Here is a 21,796-nt window from a genome sequence, read left to right as displayed (position 1 = left end):
TTTGTTGCCCCTATTATTGTCGGCCTTGACTCCCAGATAATAGGGGCTGTAGCGCCCTAGACTCGATTTCTTCTGGTCATTCCAGTGTTTGGATCTCCTGGACGACCTATCTCTTGATCCCGACAAGCCTTTTGGGGCCTTACATTGCTCTAGGTTCGGGGGGGGGGGGGGGGGGGGGGGGGGTTTTTTGTTAGCCCTCTTTTAATCAACCTTTCTATTTACCCCCCCCCCAATCATCCTTGATCCCAATCTTTGACTCATACTGGTTATGTACGTCGGCCCAGGTCGTTGACTCAAACTCAGTTAAGCTTTTTTGAGCTTGAAAGAAGCGATCGAGCTTTTGACATTCATCCCCTTGGTAAAAGCTTCGACTAGCCAGTCATCCAGCACCATCAGGAGATGTATTTTTTTTCTAGAATCAGGCCATCAACTCTCGAAGCAAATCCGTGTCACCTTGCTCGATCTTGGAAATGACCTTGTTTTACGGAAAAACAGTTTTCGACTTTAAAAAAATCATTTCAAAAACTTGGTAAGAATATCAAAATAATTTTAGGAAAATCAAGTGTCACCACTTGATTGATCTAAAGGAAAATCATGAAGACTTTTTTGAAAAGATTCCAACTCTTAAAATAAAAAAAGACTTGGAGATTTTTGGAAAACTCTAGATAAAAGATTCCTGTTAATTTCTTTGGAAGGTTGTTAAGGCACCAAAGACATCCGTTAATGCACGGTTATCCGATATATTTAAAAATAACTTCATTTGACATAACTTTGAAGTTGGATCATACTTGAAAAACATTTGTGATTGGCAAAATCTAAATGATTTGCTCGAAGAACATATTTTGAAGAAGTTTGCTTAAAAATAATTCGAGTTAACACTAGTTTGGTAAAGATATTCTTTTTTAGCAAACTCTATGAAAAGGGAAAATTCAATTAGAGTAAACAAATAAGAGTTGTATACAGTAAATTAATATCAATATACAAAATAGAAGTAAAGAAAGAGAAAGAGTAGGTAGGCAAATTCGAGGCCAGACACCTCGACTAGTCTTATTTTTATTGTATTTTAAATGCCATTAAGCTGGGCCCATTTACTCTTTACTCATGTCCCTATTCTAATGTATAATGGGCTAGGCCTACCTGTCCTAGTCTATTTTATTGGACCTCAAGGCCTATATCAGTTGTTGCACCTGTCTCATTCTATATATGAGCCTTTAAGGCCCATTATAATACCCCAAATTTTCAAGCTCTAGACCCCTCAAGAGATAGGCCACGAAGTTAGCTTTCCAACGTATCAAGCCTCGTCTCAATCCGATGTCTTGGCAAAAAGTTGTGGAAAATATCCCTAAGGGTCTGACACACACTGCCGTGACGACGACTCAAGTATCAAGTCGTTACCACTTATAACGAGTCATCATGAGCGAGTTGTAGTCATTCCAGAGAAGGCTAGGTTTGGCCCGAGTGATAACGAGTCTAGATCACAACTCGTTATGAGACATGACGAATCATAGTGTAGACTCGTTTTCAAACTAGTGAAGGACCCATGAACCCAATTTCAGACTACGACTCTGCCTAACGACTTGTAGTCAGACTTAACAAGTAATTAGGAGAGCAGTCATAGTCATACCAGTGTATGACCAAGAGCTAAGTCCCAGATGACGACGTCATCGTATGACTCGTAGTCAGTCATGACGAGTCATAAGGATGAGTCGTCCTCAGATAAGAATGGACCCAGGATACCAAGGTCTGAGTTAACGATTCGTGAGGTGAGTCATAATGACTGGGAATGGGTTTTCTGATGCATTTTTTCAGGGACTTTTATGTATTTTGCCACACCTTTATAAGCCTAACCCACGTCGTTTAGGCTTCTCAAAGGGTAGTATAAAAGCCTTAAACTCCCAATTACTTGATTAATCATAACCTAACTCAGAGAAACCAAAAAGGGGCGGTTTCTTGTTCTTCTAAGAAGGGACTAGGGTTCATCAAGCAAGTCAAATTCTCAAGGATATATCTCCAAGCTTCTACATTCAAGTATGTGGGATTTCATCAGTAGGTCTCTCTCACCTATTGAGTCCCAAGAATTCCCCATTTTTACAAGTATAAACCCTTTTTCTCTATTTATGGAATTTCAAATAAAACATAAATTTACTCAACTCTCTCAATTTCTTGAGTACGAACCATGAGAATATGTTTTCCCTATGTGGATTGTATTTCCATATGTTTGATAATCTCAGGCACCCATACCATGTTCAGTTGATGCCATGTTGAGTACTATTTATGATTTTTCCATCTCATGATTACTTTATCATCACTATGATTAGTTGCATTAGCTTATGTTGGTGGGTTATGAACACCCAAAACTTAGGTAATCATGTATGTTACATTTGTCAAGTTATAAGTCATTTAGATTATGCTTGTATCGTTAAAAAAATTCAGAACAATATCATGATGAGCATTTATCAGTACCAGATCATGTTAAATAAATATAAATATCGGTGTCATTCATTTGGGAGTAATACTTAGCACGTGAACGCAGGGATGACAGCTCCCCCATCATTTAGGAATGAGACCGTTAGTAGCAGTCTCTAAGTTACAGAACTACATCGCCACTGTATGTTATGAAAGGTCCCCGGTCAGTAAAGGCATGACACCTCCTTTGGTACACCAGGTTAGTGGATCCATCCCAGCCAGTGTTGGTACCCTTGGCAAGGTACTAACACCCATCTAATTGGGGTTACTAGTTGGACCTTGGTTTTGCTCAGATTGGGGTATGTCGATTGTAGTTAGCTCCTAGAGTCTCCAGTTCAATTTCAGATTCAGTTTATGTTTAGATTTATGATTCAGTCAGAAACACATGACTTGTATTCAACTATTCAGTTATTCGGTTCATTTAGTACACGTATATACATGGTCTTACATTCAGTTACATGTTCATGCATTCACGTTCAGTTATATTAGTTAACCTTCCCATCCTGCATACTCAGTATATTCAAAGTACTGATCACATATTTTTTGTGCTATATTGTATTATAATATAGGTTTGGACGCTTAATTACTCAATCATACTTGGGTAGTCCATGTGCCACTCAACAACAATTGTCGTGAGTCTTCATCCATCGAGGACAAATTACCAACTTGCTATTTCCAGTTCCTTATTTTATTTCTATTAGTCGGAGTTAGTTGGGATTTGTCTCATCAACTCGATATGTTTTAGAGGCTTTTAGATAGTCAGGTTTGTTCTCTGTTTTTATCAAATGTTCAAACGTATTAAGTATTACTTTCAGTATTATTTGTTATTTAGACTTTCAATTTTGCTTCTGCATATTACTTTACTATTCCTCCTCAGTGCTCACAATAGGTACCAGACCATGGGTTAGCTAAAGTTCACTCGTGACTCTAGGCACCATGTTATGACTAGGGGTAGTCTTGGGTCATGACAAACTTGGTATTGGAGCACAAAATTTAAAGTGTCCTAAGTTTTCTAAAAGTCGTGTTGAGTAAAGTCTTGTTCATGGGTGTGAAGCACCCTACACTTATGGGCTAGAGGCTACGAGACATTTTAGGAAAAAGTTTCACTTCATTATTCATATCGTGTGATGCAACATGATCTCTATTGAATCTCCTCTTTTAACTCGTCCTTCATCCATTTACAGAAAATGTCTCCCAAAAAGAATAACGAAAGAAGGAATGGTGACTAGCTCGTACCGCCACCTATTCAGGAAGACCTTCTAAGTGAGAAGGTCTCCCATGCCGAATTTTGGGCTACTTTCACAGCCTTGGCCTAAACTATGGCTTCTTAGAATAGCCAGTAGGTTGTTGCCATAGCCAACCCGGTAGTAAATATGGCAGCAACTAAGATCCGAGACTTTACTCAGATGAATCCCCCGATGTTCTCTAGATCCAAGTCTGAGGAGGATCCCCAGGATTTTCTTGATTGTCTGTAGAATATGACAGATATTATGGGTGTCACTTCTAGTGAGACTGCTGACTTAGCTGCGTACCAATTGCAAGGGGTGGCTAACACTTGGGTTAAGCAATGGAAGGAGGATAGAGGTGTCGAAGCAGGGCCTGCAAAGTGGGATGAATTTACTACTGCTTTTCTAGATTTGTTTTTCCCACTTGAGTTGAGGGAAGCCAAAGTGCAAGAGTTCATTAACCTCAAGTAGGGCAACATGAGTGTGAAGGAGTATTCACTTAAGTTTACTCAATTAGCGAGGTATGCTCCGACTATGGTGGCTGATTCTAGAGCCAGAATGAGTAAGTTTGTGGCTAGAGTTTCTGAGGATGTGGTCAAGGAGTGCACGACTGTGATATTTATTAAGGCGATGGACCTTTCCAGTCTGATGGTCCATGCTCAGCAGATTGAGGAAGATAAGCACAAGGAAAAGAAAAGGGAGAATAAGAGGGCCAGAACCGATAGTTTTAATTTCTCTCAGCAAAGGTCAGATGGTGGGAATCATTTGTAGTTCTTCCAGAAGTCCTCAGCCCTAGCCCTATCTTTTGCCAGTGCTCATGTTCCTAATTTTCGGTAGTATAATCGTGATAAAATGCCAGGTTCTAAGTCCCAGGTTAGTATAAATAGTAATCGCACAAATCTAGTTTGCAAGAGGTATGGTAAGAATCATAAGGGTGAGTGTATGACCGATAGTGATATGTGCTTTGGGTGTGGCAAGTTAGGCCACAGAGTTACGATTGCCCAACAGGTATATGGAAGGGCAGGAATGATCGTCAGCAAGGCCAGACAAATTCTTCAGTAGCACTGACAGGTCACCTGACTTAGCAGGGTGCCACTTTTAGTGCAACCAGTGGCCAACTCCAAAATTGACTTTATTCCCTATAGACTCTGCAAGATCATAAGGGTTTCTCTGATGTGGTAACTGGTACGTTACAAGTTTTTTTATCTTCATGTGTATGCCTAGATCTCGATCCACACTTTCTTTCGTGACTCCTTATATAGCAGTAGATTTTGGTGTCAGTCCCGCAATCCTAATAGAGCCCTTCTCAGTGTCTACCACCGTCGGTAGATCTATCATAGCCAAACGGATGTATAGAAATTGCCCAGTCAAAGTATCTCAAAAAGTCACTTTAGTTGATCTTGTAGAGTTAGAGATGAACAATTTCAATGTCGTCCTTGGCACGGATTGGCTCCACTCTTGCTATGCCTCAGTTGATTGTAGAAACAAGATATTTTAGTTTGAGTTTCCTAATGAGCCAATCCTAAAATGGAAGGGTAGTACCTCAGTACCTATAGGTCGATTTGTCTCTTTTCTCAAGGCGAGAAAAATAATTTCTAAGGGGTGTATCTATCATCTCAATTGAGTCAAGGACTCAAGTTCCAAAATTTCGCGTCTTGAGTCGGTTCCAAAAGTAAATGATTTCCCATAAGTTTTTCCTGAAGCTCTTTCCAGAGTTCCTCCCCAGCATAAAATTGACTTTAGAATAGATCTCCTTCCAGATACCCAGTCCATTTTAATTCCACCTTACGGAATGTCTCCAGTCGAGTTTAAGGAATTGAAGAACAGTTGAAAGATCTCTTAGATAAGGTCTTCATCAAGACTAGTGTCTCTCCATAGGGTGCTCCAGTCCTATTCAAGCGTAAGAAATATGGTTCTCTCAGAATGTGTATCGACTACCGTTAATTGAACAAAGTCACAATTAAGAATAAATATCCCATCCCTAGAATTGATGACTTTTTTAACCAACTTCAGGAGCACAATTTTTCTCTAAGATAGACCTCAGATATGGCTATCATCAGGTTAAAGTCAGAAATTATGACATTCCAAAGACAACCTTCAGAACTCAGTATGGTCACTTTCAGTTTGTAGTTATGTCTTTTGGACTAACGAACGCTACTAAAGCTTTTATGGACTTGATAAACAGAGTGTTCAAGTAGTACTTGGATATGTTCATGATAGTTTTCATAGATGACATCCTTGTCTATTCCCACAGTGAGGAAGACCACACAGACCATTTGAGGATTGTTTTGCAAACCCTTAAGGATCATCAACTATTCGCTAAGTTCAGTAAATATGAATTCTAGTTGAAATCAGTAGCTTTCCTCAGTTATATTATTTATAGTGAAGGCATTCAAGTTGATCCTTAAAAATAGAAGTAGTAAGGAACTAGCCTAGACCCATCTCTCTGTCAGATATCAGGAGTTTCTTAGGTTTAGTCGATTACTATAGATGGTTTGTTGAAGGATTATGATATGAATGTATTATATCACCTAGTTAATGCTAATGTAGTGGTCGACGCCCTTAGCAGGTTGTCTAAGAAGAGTGTTGCTTATCTTGAAGAAAGAAAGAAGAAGTTAGTTCGTGAGGTTCATTAGCTTGCTAGGTTGGGAGTTTGGTTGGTTGATTCGATCAAGGGTAGTGTATGGGTTCAGAATGGTTTGAAATCTTCTTTGGTTTTCGAAGTGACGGAAAAGCAAGATAAAGATCCTATTTTTCTTTAGTTAAAAGAGGCAATTCAGAACCAGAAGGTTGAAGTTTTCTCTCAAGGGGGAGAGGGTGTTCTCCATTGTCAGAGCAGGTTATGTTTTCCAAATGTGGATGATTTGAGACAACAGATGCTAGTTGAGGCTCATGGTTCCTGATATTCTATTCACTCAAGAGCTACTAAGATGTACTGCGACATGTGGGAAGACTTTTGGTGGAATGGTATGAAGAAGGATATTGCAGAATTCATGGCTAAGTGCTCAAATTATCAGCAGGTTAAGGTTGAGCACCATAGGCCCAGTAGTATGCTTCAAGAATTCAATATCCCCACTTGGAAGTAAGAAGTGGTGAATATAGACTTCATCATAGGGTTGCCTCATATGCGTCGTTAGCATGATTCCATATGGGTCATTATGGATCGAATGACCAAGTCAGCCTATTTTCTACCAGTTCACACTTCATATTTAGCTAAGGATTAGTCAGTCTCTATATCAGAGAGTTGGTAAAGTTGCATGGGGTCTCTTTGACCATCATTTTAGATAGACGTACTCAATTCACTTCTCATTTTTGGAAGGCATTTCAGAAGGGTCTTGGTACCCAGGTTTATTTTAGCACGGCTTTTCACCTGCAAACAGATGTTCAGGAAGAAAGGACCATTCAAACCTTAAAGGACATGTTGAGGGCATATGTGATTGATTTCAAGGGTAGTTGGGATGACCACTTGCCTTTGATTAAGTTTGCTTACAATAACAGTTGTCACTCTAGAATTCAGATGGCTCCGTTTGAGGCTCTGTATGGTAGGAGGTGCAGATATCCTATTGGTTGGTTCGAGGTTGTTAAGGCTACTTTGATAAGGCTAGATTCAGTATATGAGGCGATGGAGAAAGTTCAGTTGATTTGAGAAAGGCCGAAGACAGCCCAAAGTCATCAGAAATCCTATGCAGCTATAAGGAGAAGAGAGCTTAAGTTTGATATTGGTCACTTAGTGTATTTGAAAATTTTGCCCATGAAAGAGGTGAAGAGATTCAGAAAAAAGAAGAAGCTCAGTCCCTGCTATATTGGCCCATATAGGATTTTGAGCCGTTTTGGGAAGGTAGCCTATGAGTTAGAGTTAAGTAAAGAGTTAGCATCAGCACATGCAGTATTTCATGTCTCCTTACTGAAGAAATGCATTGGTGATCCAGCTTCAATAGTTTCGAGAGTGGGCGTGGGAGATAGCCTCTCCTTCTCTGAAAAAGTCCCAGTTGAAGTCCTTGACCGTCAGATTCGTAGGTTGAGGAATAAAGAAGTTGCCTTAGTAAAGGTTTTATGGAGAAATCAGTCAATTGAGCAAGTTACTTGGGAAGCATAAGCGGATATGCGAGCCAAGTATCCCTACCTTTTCTCTACAAATTCAGATCCAGCTTGAGGTAATGGTTTTCTTAATTTATTAATTCTCTCATTTTCTATCCCAGCTATCCGACCATCCTTATTTCATAGCATGCATTCATGAATTTAGTTTGGTCCATGCATCATGTCTCAGATAAAGACATTCAGTCATAATTTAGTTCATAGGTATTAGTACATGATCTCAGTTTTCCTAGTATTCCAGCTCAGATAGTTTCATTCAAGGACGAATGATCCCAAAGGGGAGATATTTTAATACCCTAAATTTTCAAGCTCTAGACCCCTCAAGAGATAGGCCATGAAGTTAGCTTTCCAATGCATCAAGCCTAGTCTCGATTAGATATCTTGGCAAAAAGTTATGGAAAACTTTCCTAAGGGCTTGACACTCACTGCAGTTACGACGATTCAGGTAACGAGTCATTACCACTCGTGATGAGTCATCATGAGTGAGTCGTAGTCACTCTAGAGAAGTCCTCAAGTTTTGTCCGAATGACAACGAGTCTTGATTACGACTCGTTTGAGACGTGATGAGTCGTAGTGTAGACTCGTTGTCAAACCAGTGAAAGACCCATAAACCTAGCTTCAGACTACGAATCTGCCTAAAAACTTATAGTTAGACTTAACAAGTCGTTAGGAGGGCAGTCGTAGTCATACCAGTTTATGACCAAGAGCTAAGCCCCAGACTACGACGTCACCATACAACTCATAGTCAGTCATGACAAGTCATAAGGGTGAGTCGTTGTCAGACCATAATGGACCTAGGATACCGGGATTCCAGGTTACGACTCAGACCACGACTTGTGACCAATCATAACGAGTCGTGAGGTAAGTCGTAATGACTGGGACGAGTTTTCTGATACATTTTTTTCAGGGACTTTTATGTCTTTTCCCACACCTTTAAAAGCCTAACCCACGTCATTTATGCTTTCTAAAGGGTAGTATAAAAGGCCCAAAACCCCCCAATTACTTAATTAATCATAACCCAACTTAAAGAAACCAAAAAGGGAGAGTTTCTTCTTCTTTCGAGAAACAACTTGAGTTCATCAAGCAAGTCAAATTCTCAAGGATATTTCTCCAAGCTTCTACATTTAGGTATGTGAGATTTCATCAATGGGTCCCTTCTACCCATCGAGTCCTAATAATTCCCTATTTTTACAAGTACAAAACATTTTTCTCTATTTATGGAATTTCAAGTAAAACATGAATTTACTTAACTCTCTCAATTGCTTGAGTATGAACCATGCGAATATATTTCTCCATATGAATTGTGTTTCCATACATTTGATAATCTCAGGCACCCATACCATGTTCAGTTGATGCCATGTTGAGTACTATTTATGATTTTTCCATCTCATGATTACTTGATCTTCACCATGTCAGTTGCATTAGTTTATGCTGGCAGGTTATGAACACTTGATACTTAGGAAATCATGCAAGTTACAGTTGTCAGGTTACAAGTCATTCATATAATGCTTGTATCGTAAAAAAATTCATCATGATGTATATTTATCAGTATCAGATCATGTTAAATAAATATCAGTATCAATGCCATTTAGTTGGGAGTAACACTTAGCACTGAGTGAACGCAGGGATGATAGCACCCCCGTCACTTAGGCATGAGACCATTAGTAGCAGTCCCTAAGATCTAGAACTATGTCGCCACTGTAGGTTATGATGGGTCCTCCATCAGTGGAGGCATGACACCCCTAGTCCTTCAGGACACCAGATTAATGGATCCATGCTAGCCAGTGTTGGTACCCTTGGCAATGTACTAACACCTATCCAACTGGGGTTACTAGTTGGACCTCGATTATGCTCAGATTGGGGTAAGTCGGTTGCAGTTAGCTCCCACAGTCTCCAGTTCAATTTAAAATTTAGTTTATGTTCAGATTATGATTCAGTCAGATATGCATGACTTATATTCAGCTATTCAGGTATTTAGTTCATTAAGTACACATATATACATGGTCTTGCATTCAATTACATGTTCATGCATTCACATTCAGTTATATCAATTAGCCTTTCCATCTGCATACTCAGTACTAGGGGTGTACATAGGTCGGGTTGGTTCGATTTTTTATTAAAATATAACCAAACCAATAATGTCGGTTTTCTAAATCTATAAACCAAATCAAATCAATATGCAATCAGTTTTTTTATTTCGGTTTTAGTCGAATTTTTTTTTGATTTTTTCGGTTTTTTGATTTTCTCAATTTTTTTACAATTATAATGTGATTGAAGAAAAAAATTAAATGTTTTCACTAAAAAAAATGGTCATAGAGTAGTTCCAATAAAAATTAAGTTGGCAAATTACTAAGACGTCTAAACTACTATATCTCAAAGTAATATTATGTGGATACCTAAATAGTTCAATTTGTAAATCACTAGTCACAGTAGCTTGTATGAAAGTTTCCTTCATATAAAATGTGAGCACACAAAAAAATGAAGAATTAGACAACTTATTAAAAAACTTAACTCCATAAAGTAATTAATTATAACATAATTCCATAAAAAAAGAAAGAAGAGAAACAAACCTAAATCACAACTTGACGAATGAGAAAAGTAAGAAGAAAATAAGATGAGAAAATAATGAGAACTCTCTGAAAACTTGAAAAGTAAAATGTAAAAAGTGAAGCAATTAAAGAGTTTTAATTTTTTATATTAACTAGTTAAACCCCACGTGTCTTGCACGTGTAACATTTCTTTATTTAAAATTAGATGATTTTGTCTATTGCAAAAATTTTTAATGAAGAGCAAAAGATTTAAATCATTTCTCAAAAATCCTTCACACTTTAATAAAATAGCGCAAACATAACATATGTTTTATTAAAATATTTAATAAATTTTCAATTCTTAAATATTGAAGAAATAATTTTGTCTAAAGCAGACACTTTTAACGATGGACAAAAAATTCAAATATTTCTAAAAATGAAATCAAATAAAAACGAAGTAGAAAGAAAACAAACCAAACTAAAATAGTTTGATTCGATGTTCGATGTCTACTTTTTAAAATTGTAAATTAAAGAATTGAATTGAAATTTGATAAAATCGAATCAAAGAGCAAAACGTGTACTTCTAATCAATGCCTTAACAACATAAATCGTGGTGATATGAATGAGAAATAATTCTTTTTTAAAAAAAAACACCTTTAGATCCTCTCGTAATTGACATGAAGTCTTAACCACACACTCACATAATTTTTCTTTACTTGCACATCATGCGAAAGCCAACAATTGAAATTACAATAAATTATACGATAAAAAAACGTTAATAAACGATGCGTAATATTTAATATTGTTGACCTACAAATTAAAACTAATATTAAAGAACATAAAATTAATCTTCTCTTGAACATACTCTTTAACAATTAAATTGTGAATCTTATTCTATTATTTATTGGAAAAAAGGAATGCTCAATATATAGATGCATGATTTTTTTCCTTTTAAGAAAGAGTTGATGAAACGTGGAAGAAATCTAATCAAATTTGTGAAACTTTTTTCATAAAAAACTAATTATTATAGAAAATCAAGACAAACGAAACTTAAAAGAAAAGAAAATTAAGGACTCCTAATTAAATCAAAAACCATACTTAAAAGAAAGAAATTAGGTCGTATGCTAACTACAATCTGACACTACTTATTTTTTTTTTCTTTCTGAGGTGGGACGTGTTTTTTAAGTAAAAATAGTTAAATATGAATTTGATAAAATAATAAAAAGACATTTCTTATTATGTATTTAAAACTTTTTAAAATTTAATACTTATTAAAATTTTCTTATTCTAAGGCTTTTATATTTGTTTCTAGATTTTCAAATCTTATTAAATTCAAATTTAGTTGTTTTATAATTCTTAAACTAATGGAAAAAGTATTAGTTGTCATTAATTCTGACGATTTCTAATAAGAAAAGATTTTACCATAAATATATATTAATTAATTATTAACTTTTAAAAATTTGAAAAAAATAGCGAAAAGACGATTTTGTCTAAAGCGAAATTTTTTAATGAAGGACAAAAAGTTCAAACAATATTTCTAAGGCCCTTCACACTTTTAATATATTATAGATTACAGATATAAATATAGATATAGATATTGGACTTTGTATTAATTTGTTATTAATGAAAAAAAATACTATAATTAAAGGTCCAAGAATATATATCTATTTTCTGAATATAAAAAAATAATAAAAGTAATTAGAAAGTAGATTATACGTAATATTTTTTTACATATACAAAATTAAAATTATATATGTATTACGTCGATTTGGTTTGGGTTCGATTTGATTTTATTTTTTCTAATACCAAACCAAACCAAGAATGATCGAGTTTTTTTTTGGCAACACTAAACCAATCAAACCAAACCATAAGTCATTTTTTTTCCTCGGTTTGGTTTGATTCATTGGTTCGGTTTGACTTAACGGTTCGGTTTGTACACCCCTACTCCGTACATTCAAAGTACTGATCACATACTTTTAGTACTATATTGCCTTATAATATAAGTTCGGACGCTCAGTTCATCGATTGTACTTGGCCAGTCCATGTACCACTCAGCAATATTTGTTGTAATACCCTATATTAAACTTAGCTTAGTTCAACTCCTAGTGCTTGCATAGAGGCTTAAACCTGAATATTTAAGTAACTTTTGAAGACTTAATCTTATTTTGACCCCATAACTTCGAGTATTTTTTTTAAGTTGACCTTCTGGACTCCGCGACAATGGTTTTTGAGTTAATTTATGTTCAAGGATGTAAGGAGCATGTCTCGGGCAAGTTCTGAATTTTTCGGATGAGGTTTGGGTCGTGTTTGGATTTCGATTCTAATAGCTCAACGGGATTGCATCGCATCGCGTCAGGTATAGAAATGAGCATGACATCACGTCGCGCTAGCCTCTCAACGACATTCCAGTTACGAGTTTAATCTTCTGAGGGGCAGTTAGGTCATTTCCCACCAACTCAATTCATAAAAACAATAGATTAAACGTCGATGAAGGCATTATTTGTCCATTCTCTATCAATTTTTTCTCCAAAAAACCTTAACCTTCTCTCAAGAACATCAAAACTCCATTACTTTCTCTTCAAGATAAACAAGAATTAAAGTTTCTAATTCAAGAAGTTCAAGAAAGCTTTCAAGATCATCTCCAAGGCTTACAAAGTCAAGCTTTCATCAATCAAATTAAGCCTATTAAGGTATGTGGGGTTATGAACAAGGGTATCCTTTCACCTTTGTTCCCAAATTGCATGATTTTAGGATTCTATTTACTTGTTTTGAAGTAGGGTTTATACCCAAGTTTATATATTCTTAAATCATGTGATTATCATGAGATTTGAAGCTTTAAGTATATCAAGAAGTGCTTATGTTTGTGTTTTTAACTTAGAAGATTTATATTATGAATGAGATTGCACTGTCTTGACTTGTTATTGTTGAAGTATTTCAAGAATTATATTGAGCATGAAGTTTTGGTATGAATTACCATGAGTTTAAAGCATGAAATTTTAAGCCCTAAGTTTAAGTGTTGAGATTTCTAGAAGATTATGCTTTTAAGCATTCTATGACAAGTTTGTATCAAGATTTAAAGCAAGAATGGATCTTTTAATCCCTAGCTAAGATTATAAAATCCACATTATTCAGACTATTTATGATTTAAAGTAAACAGAAGCATAATTGTTTTTTTATTATATAAACCCTTATGCTATTTTAAGGTGGATTTCCTATAGTATGAGCATACAAATAATATTGGAGTAGTATTTAGTACCGAGTTGGGTATGAGTCCAAGGTCACATGCCCCAGAACTACGTGCCACCATAGGTTTTAACGCCCATAGTGGATTCAGTATAGTGATCACTCTAGCTTAGGTTCTATTCCGATGGCAAGGGTAGAACAACTCTCCCAAACGTGGGTAAGACGTTAGACTCCATGATAGCTTACATGATTTATGTCGGTTAGAAGAACCTCCCAAAAGAAAGAGTAAAAGTAGAGCTTTTAGAAACTAAGTGTATGGCTCACAAAGTTTATTCAGTATGCTTTATAATTCATGGTTTAAGATATTTTTCAGTTCTATTCAGTCCCAAGGTGAGTCACTTACACTTAGCATGCATTAAAGCTTACAGAACTAAGTGTTATGGCTCACAAAGTTTGTCATTATGCATTATTATTCATGTTTATGATTTTACAGCTTTCGTTTTATTCAAGCCCAAGGTGAGTCATTTACACTTAGCATGCATTATTTGAACATCTCAGTACACATTAAATTATTGTTTTACTTGTGCATTCACCCCCATATACTCAGTACATTCCAGAAGTACTGATCCACATATATGTATATGTGCTACATTGTCTCATAATGTAGGTCCTGGTGCTCAGTTCCAATAGCGTGATTGATTACGAGCATCTCCACCTATATCTTGATTCTTGATGAGTCCTCATAGTTCGAGGGCTTATTCTATCAGACTTTGATATTGCTGAAGTATTTTAGTCATTTGATTTCTGTAAAGTTCGGGTTAGCTGGGGCTTGTCCTAGTGGCTCTCTAGTTAGAAGTAGAGGCTTGTCTGACTGTTTTCTGTTTAGATTTAAAAGTGATTGTTTTCAAGATTTCCAAGTTTAAGACTTCCAGTCAGATGTTATTTCAGTTTCAGTTATTTTGAGTTTTCATATGTCAAGTTTATCTTTCTTATGAGTTCCAAAGTTGTTAGAAGGCTTAAAGGTTAGCTTGGGACTACTTGTAGAGTCTTGAGCACCGTGTGACGTCTAGGGTGTATTTTCGGGGTGTTACAGTTGTGGTGAGTCCTCATCAGCAGTTATCTATTTGTTATTTCCAGTTTCTTATTTTATTCAGTCAGTTGGAGTTTGTTGGGGGTTTGTCCCATCAACTCTACATGTTTTAGAGGCTTTCAGACAGTAAGATAGTCAGGTTTGTTCTCAGTTTTTATCAAATGTTCAAACGTATTAAGTATTACTTTCAGTATTATTTGTTATTCAGATTTTAGTTTTGTTTCTATATATTACTTTTTTATTTCTCCTTAGCTTGGGGTAACTCGTGACTCTAGGCATCGTGTTACGGCTGAGGGTTAGTCTTGGATCGTGGCACCCCTCTCTTTAAAAGGACCTATATTTGCTTCCAAGACTTATATGCAGTTGATTCGGAGACACCAATGGATTGGGCCTCTAGGCCCAAAAGAATGCAAAGAGGAGGAGAAGTCCAAATGGATACTCAGATTTTACATGTGTTAGATAGAAAAAATGAGGAATTAGCATAAGTTTGAATGAACTCATTCAGGGTAAAAAATATCTTAAATAGTTGAACATTTAAACTTTATTCATCCAACATTAACTCAAACAATTAATCTAAACACCAAAAAAAATGTCACGAGAATTGGGGAAAGAGGTAAACTAAGGAATAAAATATTTTAACATTTAAAGCCCTTATGTTTTTAAGAGAAAGAATAAATTCCCTACCGACTGGTCATTTCTTTTTCAATAACCTTACAGTAGAATTAAAGAAATAAGAATGGTTGATTTTAACATGTCTCAAGATAAATTGAATTAATTGTGTTAAGACAAATCCCAATTGATCATAAAAAAGGAAAGGGAAAAAAACAGGAGGGAAATAAGGTTTGTATTCTAAAAGAACATTTCCTTAAGTTATCAAAGAGAAGGAAACAAAATTTCCAACGACGCCATGGCAAAGAACATGTAATTTTGTCCAGAGAATATTTTCACTTAGCTAAATAAATCAGCCAACGATTTATTTGTTTAGACAGTAGTAGCATCAAAGGACAAAGAGAATGGACATCAAGTTCAAGTGATTCATGTGTATTGTATGATAGGGAACAAATTAGATACTATATGGTTTGATAAAATCAACATATGTCTAAGGAAGATATGAGGATAGGAGGGTGTAAGGTCACCTTGGAGAAACCTCTTTAAAAATTCACACTAGAGCTCGAATACCCTAAATATCAACTCATGTCCCCTTTGCAAAACATCTATGGTAACATAGAGTAAGAAAAAGAAACTTCCAAACTTAGAAAGTGAAATAGATTAGGTTCATCTTTACCATATAATATTATATTCCTTTCAGAAATATATCTCATTACACAAAAATCTTGAGCAAAGCATTATAAATATTTTCCAGAAATAATGCAAGAAGTAATTCATAAGAAGAACGACAAAACATATAAGCAATGAATATGGATAGCCCATTTCTCCCTTTCACAACAAACCAAACCAACATTAACGGAAAAAACAAAGCAAAATGGGTTATTACTAACAATGACTCGATCTAAAAATGCAAGAAACCCTTATTTGGGATTTTCGAATCGAAATAAACATTTCAAATTTTAGGACTAGGCCAGGGCTATCATGACTGGGGTTTTTGCATTAAATGCAACAAGCAACGAAGAAGATTCTTACCCTTCTTGGGATCTCAAACCTGAAACTTTCAAAGATGAAAATGGAACTTTTAAAGAAGAAAATATATGATGGAAGGCATATATCTAAACTCCAGTTCAAAACTTAAAAGAAGCATTCTATAAAAAAATGGATTTCCAATCAAAGATAAATCAACTAAAGGAAAAGCTCCTTAAACAAGGATATTTCACATAATTTGACAAAACGGTAACTATTCAAAATGAAAGAAAAACCTTTGAATACATTATCAACAGTGTTCATTATCAAATAGAATAAGAACTCATCAATCAACTTGGAAAAATATCTCACAAGTCCCTCTCAAGAAAAGAAAAATAGAGAAATCGAAAACAAGACTAGACATGGCTTCAAACTACTTTCAAATTTTCTAGATTCTTGATAAAATAATTCATCTCATTCAATTGATAATCAAAATAAGTCCATCCCATACTAAATTTTTAATAAAGCTAAAAAAACACATGAAAAACATGATTATCCGAGAAAGCAAAAATCAAAAGAAAGAACGAAATGATAGGAAGTTTACCTTTTATGGAGTAGCAAACTGAGACTACAAGCTTCATTTGGATCTCGATTCTTTAAAGTTGCTGAAAAGGCCACTAGAATTTTGTAGCCTAGAATTTCAAGCTCAAAGTTGAGTCTCAGAGAAACCTTGCGCTGAAATCACTTTTGATAACTGAAATTTCTTACAAATTGGGGCTCTTTGCTATCAATTCTTGAATTTTCACATAGGAATAGTGATCTATTTATGGAGTTTTTGAAATGGTATTTCTGTGATTTTAACAATGTGGGATCCTGAATTTCAAAGGCTTTTTGGAGATTTTTAAAAGGGTTTTTTTCGAATTTGCTAAGAGTTAAGGATAGGCGAGTTGGAATTGTACCTTCTATGTACGAAATTGATGAATTTAAATTTTGAAAATAGAGTGAAAATGGTTTCCTGGAAGGTTCTGGGTGTATGACCCTCGTGCATGGCATGCGGACTACCACGAAAGAGGGATGAGATTAGACGGTGGCATCGTATGGAGTTGTGTTGGTTGACGCCATTGGTTGTTGGCGTTTTATGTTGTTTTGAATGTTGTTGTTGTTATCTGTTGGAAGCTTGAACAATAAAGGTTAAGGGATATAGGGAAATTTGGGTCGATTCGGGTAAAGAATGGGGGGCTGAGTAGGGTAGAATTACGTGGATAGTAAAGTTAAGAGTTTAGGCTATTTAGGAAATGTTTATCTTACTATACAAATAGCCGATTATAATGCAACTTTAGTCGAAATAAAATTGCAATTGTGGCTACATTGGTGCACTTGTACAAATTTAGCCAAAATTGAGTGGAATTAAAATATATTTAATTATTGCTTCTTATTTCAACTTATCAATTTCAAACTTGATTTGTTTTAAAGATTAAATCGTTTTAATCTCTAGTTTGATTCATTTTAGGGATAAACTCCAATCAAAATCAATTCTAATTAAAATTATTTTTTAAATAACAAAATCATATAATCCTATGTATTTAAATATGAAAATATATAACTATCTAAATTTACTTGGAATATTCTTTAATTCATAAAAATAATATGTTAAATTTATTTACTATTAAAGAAGCTCAAAATTAATTTTAGTCGTGGATAAAAAAATTAGGTGTCAATAAATATCTTCTCCCTTTGGATAGGGTGGATACAAGTAACCTTTGACAAAGGTAGCTTGACGTTCCTAATTTTCTCTGGCCATAAATTCATCACTTGAAAGTGGTTGATTTTTGTATGAATTTTATAGAGTTATGGTTAGACCCCAGTCTTGGGTTTCCTATATATCTCAAGTTACATGAGAATTCAGGTCACTAGTAGTTCAAGACGCTTGATTTACACATGATTACTGAAAAATTCAAAAGTTATTCCCATTTTGAGTCATGGATAAAATGAAAAGATGGTGAAGGGGAACGCAAGAGAGTTTTCAATAGAGTTCATACTACATGTCCCTCTGACTCAAAGCATAGACTGACTGCTTTTAGTTTGACTCAATCAGTAGAAAAAATAGTCTTTTATGTTGAGACAGCCTTTGGCTCGGGAAGTGAGATATAAAAAAGAGGCTTATAACCTCTTAACCATGAATGTAGGATCCTTCACATCCGTAGGTAAGATTTTATCTGGACATGATTTCTAAAGCTCGATGTGTATTATCACTCAAATTTGTAGAAAAGGGAAAGATTGCTTCTAGTGCGAGTTAGAAATACTCAAAAAGCAAAATTGAAATAAAAAATATTTCCAAATACTCGCATGCCTTTAATAGTGATGTGGTTTGATGGAGATAGCAATTATTCTTTAGCTCACACTCGCTAAAGAAAAAGTTTCATGTTGTGTTGCATCCTTTTTGGAGTCGTCTGCACTCGTGGTTTTAGTTTGAGATTTACATCCTCTTATATTCTCTCGGCAACATCACAAATAAGATTGTTAGTATTAAAATAATCTCATATGGAGAGATAGTGTCTTCACTTCAACTCCATATTGTGTTATGTCCCTCTTGGCATAGCCTACATCATACTCTATATATGGCACTTTCTTCGATGAATTTATTGATATCTTTCATCTTCTTAGACGATTTCTTCTTATATAAACCTGTGATTTTGGTTTGATAATTTAATTCTCTCAAATTTTCTTGATAAAATCTAAAATAAGAATGTTAGTAGAGAACGTAATTCTTGAAAGGTAGATTGTTCGTTCACTATACCTTCCTGTGGGTTGATTTCTAAAAAAGAAATGTCATTCTCTCTTATACCCATTTTGGAATATAATAATTTTTCTCAACAATAGACACAACAACTCTTTATTTTTTTTTTTGGATATGATGGCCTCTTGGTGATTAAATTTTTTTTGAAATAAGATGGCTTTGTCGACCACTAATGATATATTAATAGAACGGTCCCTACAACTGTTTGTTGATTATGTGGCTTTGGGTAAGACTTGCACATCTTCCGTGTTGACACAACTTATAGATCTCCCTCAATATGTTAACTTTCTGATACTATAGTGTATCATCTAAGTTTGGAAAAGAGGTAGGTTACATCATCCTGTTGAGATGACCTATAGATGTCTCTCAATATGTCAACCTTTGAATAACATTGTGTATTATCCGACTTTAGAAAAGAGACAGGTTACAAACATCCCTCAAATTATTAGACTTTAGCAACCTTGCACCGTATCAGCGAACTTACAAATATCCCTCGAACTGTTAGCCTTTAGGTTATCTTGCACATTTATCCATTGTTGGACATAATATGACTTAAAGTTTTCCCTTGAATTTCTGATCTTTGGGTAGTCCCGCACATAATAAACTTTATATATGACATGGATTATAAATAACCTTAAACTGTCAATTTTTGGTGGTCTTACATATTATCTTGATTTAAGATATTGTTGTGACTTACAATGACCCTTGAATTTTCAATCTTTGGATGATCTCATATACTATCTAGTTTTGGACGTTGTTGCATCTTACTGTTAACTTTGGTGTACTTTTGCACACTATCCTATTTCAAATAATATATCTAGAATATGTCCCTTAGGCAACCAATTTTCGGAAAATTTAGTTCATTATTCAACTATGAATAGAAACTAATAGACATCCCTCGGCCTTTCCAATTGTAACGAGGTGGATGTCTTAGTTACTTATCCAACTATAATAGGGTGTATGGCCTGATAATCCAGTTGTAATAGGGTGGATAGATAGATAATACCCTCTATGCCAAACTCCATCATCTTAGTGCGATATTAGAGATAAGTGCTTAAATATCCTAATTCCAGACTTCACAGTCTCTATGCGATATTAGATATAAAAATGTTGAAATATCTTCAATGTCAGACTCTAGTGTCTTTCTATAATCAAGGGATATATGTGCCCCAAAGCATCCTTCAACGCTAGATACCACCGTCTATACATGATAAGCAGATATGGGGACTTCTAGGGATGGCACAATGGCCCCCTCGACAATGATATGAAATTGCCCTCGCAAAATTAATTGCAATGGCCCTCTCAGCAATTCGAAGAGAAATTTTACCTGGATCTATTTATCAGTGTGTTGGCTATCCTGTATATACTATTTTTAAATATTGTATGTTCATTATTATGTAAGATTTGGTTGGAGATTCAAGGGGGATTGTAACACCCTGAATTTCTAAGATAAGAACCTATCTCTCCATTGAATGTGTGTAGATCTAAATTTAATGGTTTCTAATTTTACATATGTATTAATATGTAATACCTCATACTTTTCCTAGCTCAAATTTAGCTTCTAGAGCATCAATGGATAGCTTTAAAAATGCATAACCTTTGATACATATAGAATTTTTCCAGTTCTAGACCCTTCAGGATGTAGTAAATTGAATTAGCTTTCCAACGATACCAATTTCGCGTAAATTTGATACTCGGTTGAGAAGTTATGGTGTTTTTAGTAAAGCAATGTGGCCTTTAGACAATCACTGGATCGCGTTGGATGCCGAAATGGCAATTGTCCGATTTCAATGGACCTCTGATTACATTCAACTTACACCTCAAATAAGTGCAAGGTGGTCGTCATCAATATATTTATCCAACTTTGAAGTCGGGGTCGAATCCATGAGGAACAATGTGATTGGCGATCAAACTAATTTGAAACTATAGCTACAATTTAAATTTAAACAACTGATAGAAAAAGATAAAATTTGGGGGTTTAAAATGGTTAAACAAAAGTTGATAAGCACTCCGATTTAACAATGTTATGGGACACTAGAGTTATGGTTACCAAGATGCTTACATAGGTTCAGTTGCAAATCACTTTAGAGTTCCAATTGACACTTCAATTGCAAGAAGAGTTAAATCCTATTATTTACCCATTCGTCTCTCGACCTCAGTAGGTAGTGTATCCGTTAATTCTCTCAAACTTAAAGGATGTGTTTGCTATTCAACTATATTCTCATGTAGGCAAATCCGGTTAAGGCATTTGCCATTAAACTAAAGATTAAAATCTTTCGAGTCCATGTAAACTCTTTCTTTTCCCACATACACTTTTCTCTCAGACAAGTGATGTTCTTGGGATCACCTTTCAAGTTGCAACTAAGAGAGATCGTTACATTGCTCGACAAGCACTTTCCTCTCGGACAAGTGATTGTGTCATGAAGTAACCTAACAAAAACTTTCCTCTCAGACAAGTGATCTTTGTAGTACTGACTCTATTAAGTTGCAGCCAAGAAAGATCATTAAAATAAAGAAAGGTTTATACAACATCAATTTCTTATGGACATACATTAGAATCACAACCCAAATTAGTATTCACATCAAGGTTCCCATAACTCAAGTAAAGAAATTAGCTATTCATGATACAAAGATCAACAATACGTATTAAATTCATAATCAAGAATAAGTAATAAATCATACCCACAATCAATCTTTAAATGGAAGATGTTTACAAGAATGTTAGGAACCCTCAATGAGAGGTTTTGCTCCTTTTTCGCCCCCAGTAAAATTGTTCAGATAGATGAATTATGAATGAATCAAAAACCCTAAAAGATGCTATTTATACTAAAGCCTA

General features: G+C 35.2%; 1 long non-coding RNA gene across 1 annotated transcript in view; it reads right to left on the bottom strand.

The window, feature by feature from the left end:
* Window positions 1–17,419, bottom strand: part of LOC107848130 — a 45,346-nt gene extending 27,927 nt beyond the window's left edge. The window contains exon 1 of the long non-coding RNA XR_001667828.2: window positions 16,768–17,419. This is a non-coding gene — a long non-coding RNA (uncharacterized LOC107848130). The remainder of the gene's footprint in view (window positions 1–16,767) is intronic.
* Window positions 17,420–21,796: the final 4,377 nt, after the last annotated feature.

The sequence above is a fragment of the Capsicum annuum genome, chromosome 1 (assembly GCF_002878395.1).
Source record: "Capsicum annuum cultivar UCD-10X-F1 chromosome 1, UCD10Xv1.1, whole genome shotgun sequence".
Lineage (NCBI taxonomy): Eukaryota > Viridiplantae > Streptophyta > Magnoliopsida > Solanales > Solanaceae > Capsicum > Capsicum annuum.
Note: the sequence above shows the minus strand (reverse complement) of the source record. Positions and strands in the feature narration are given on the sequence as shown.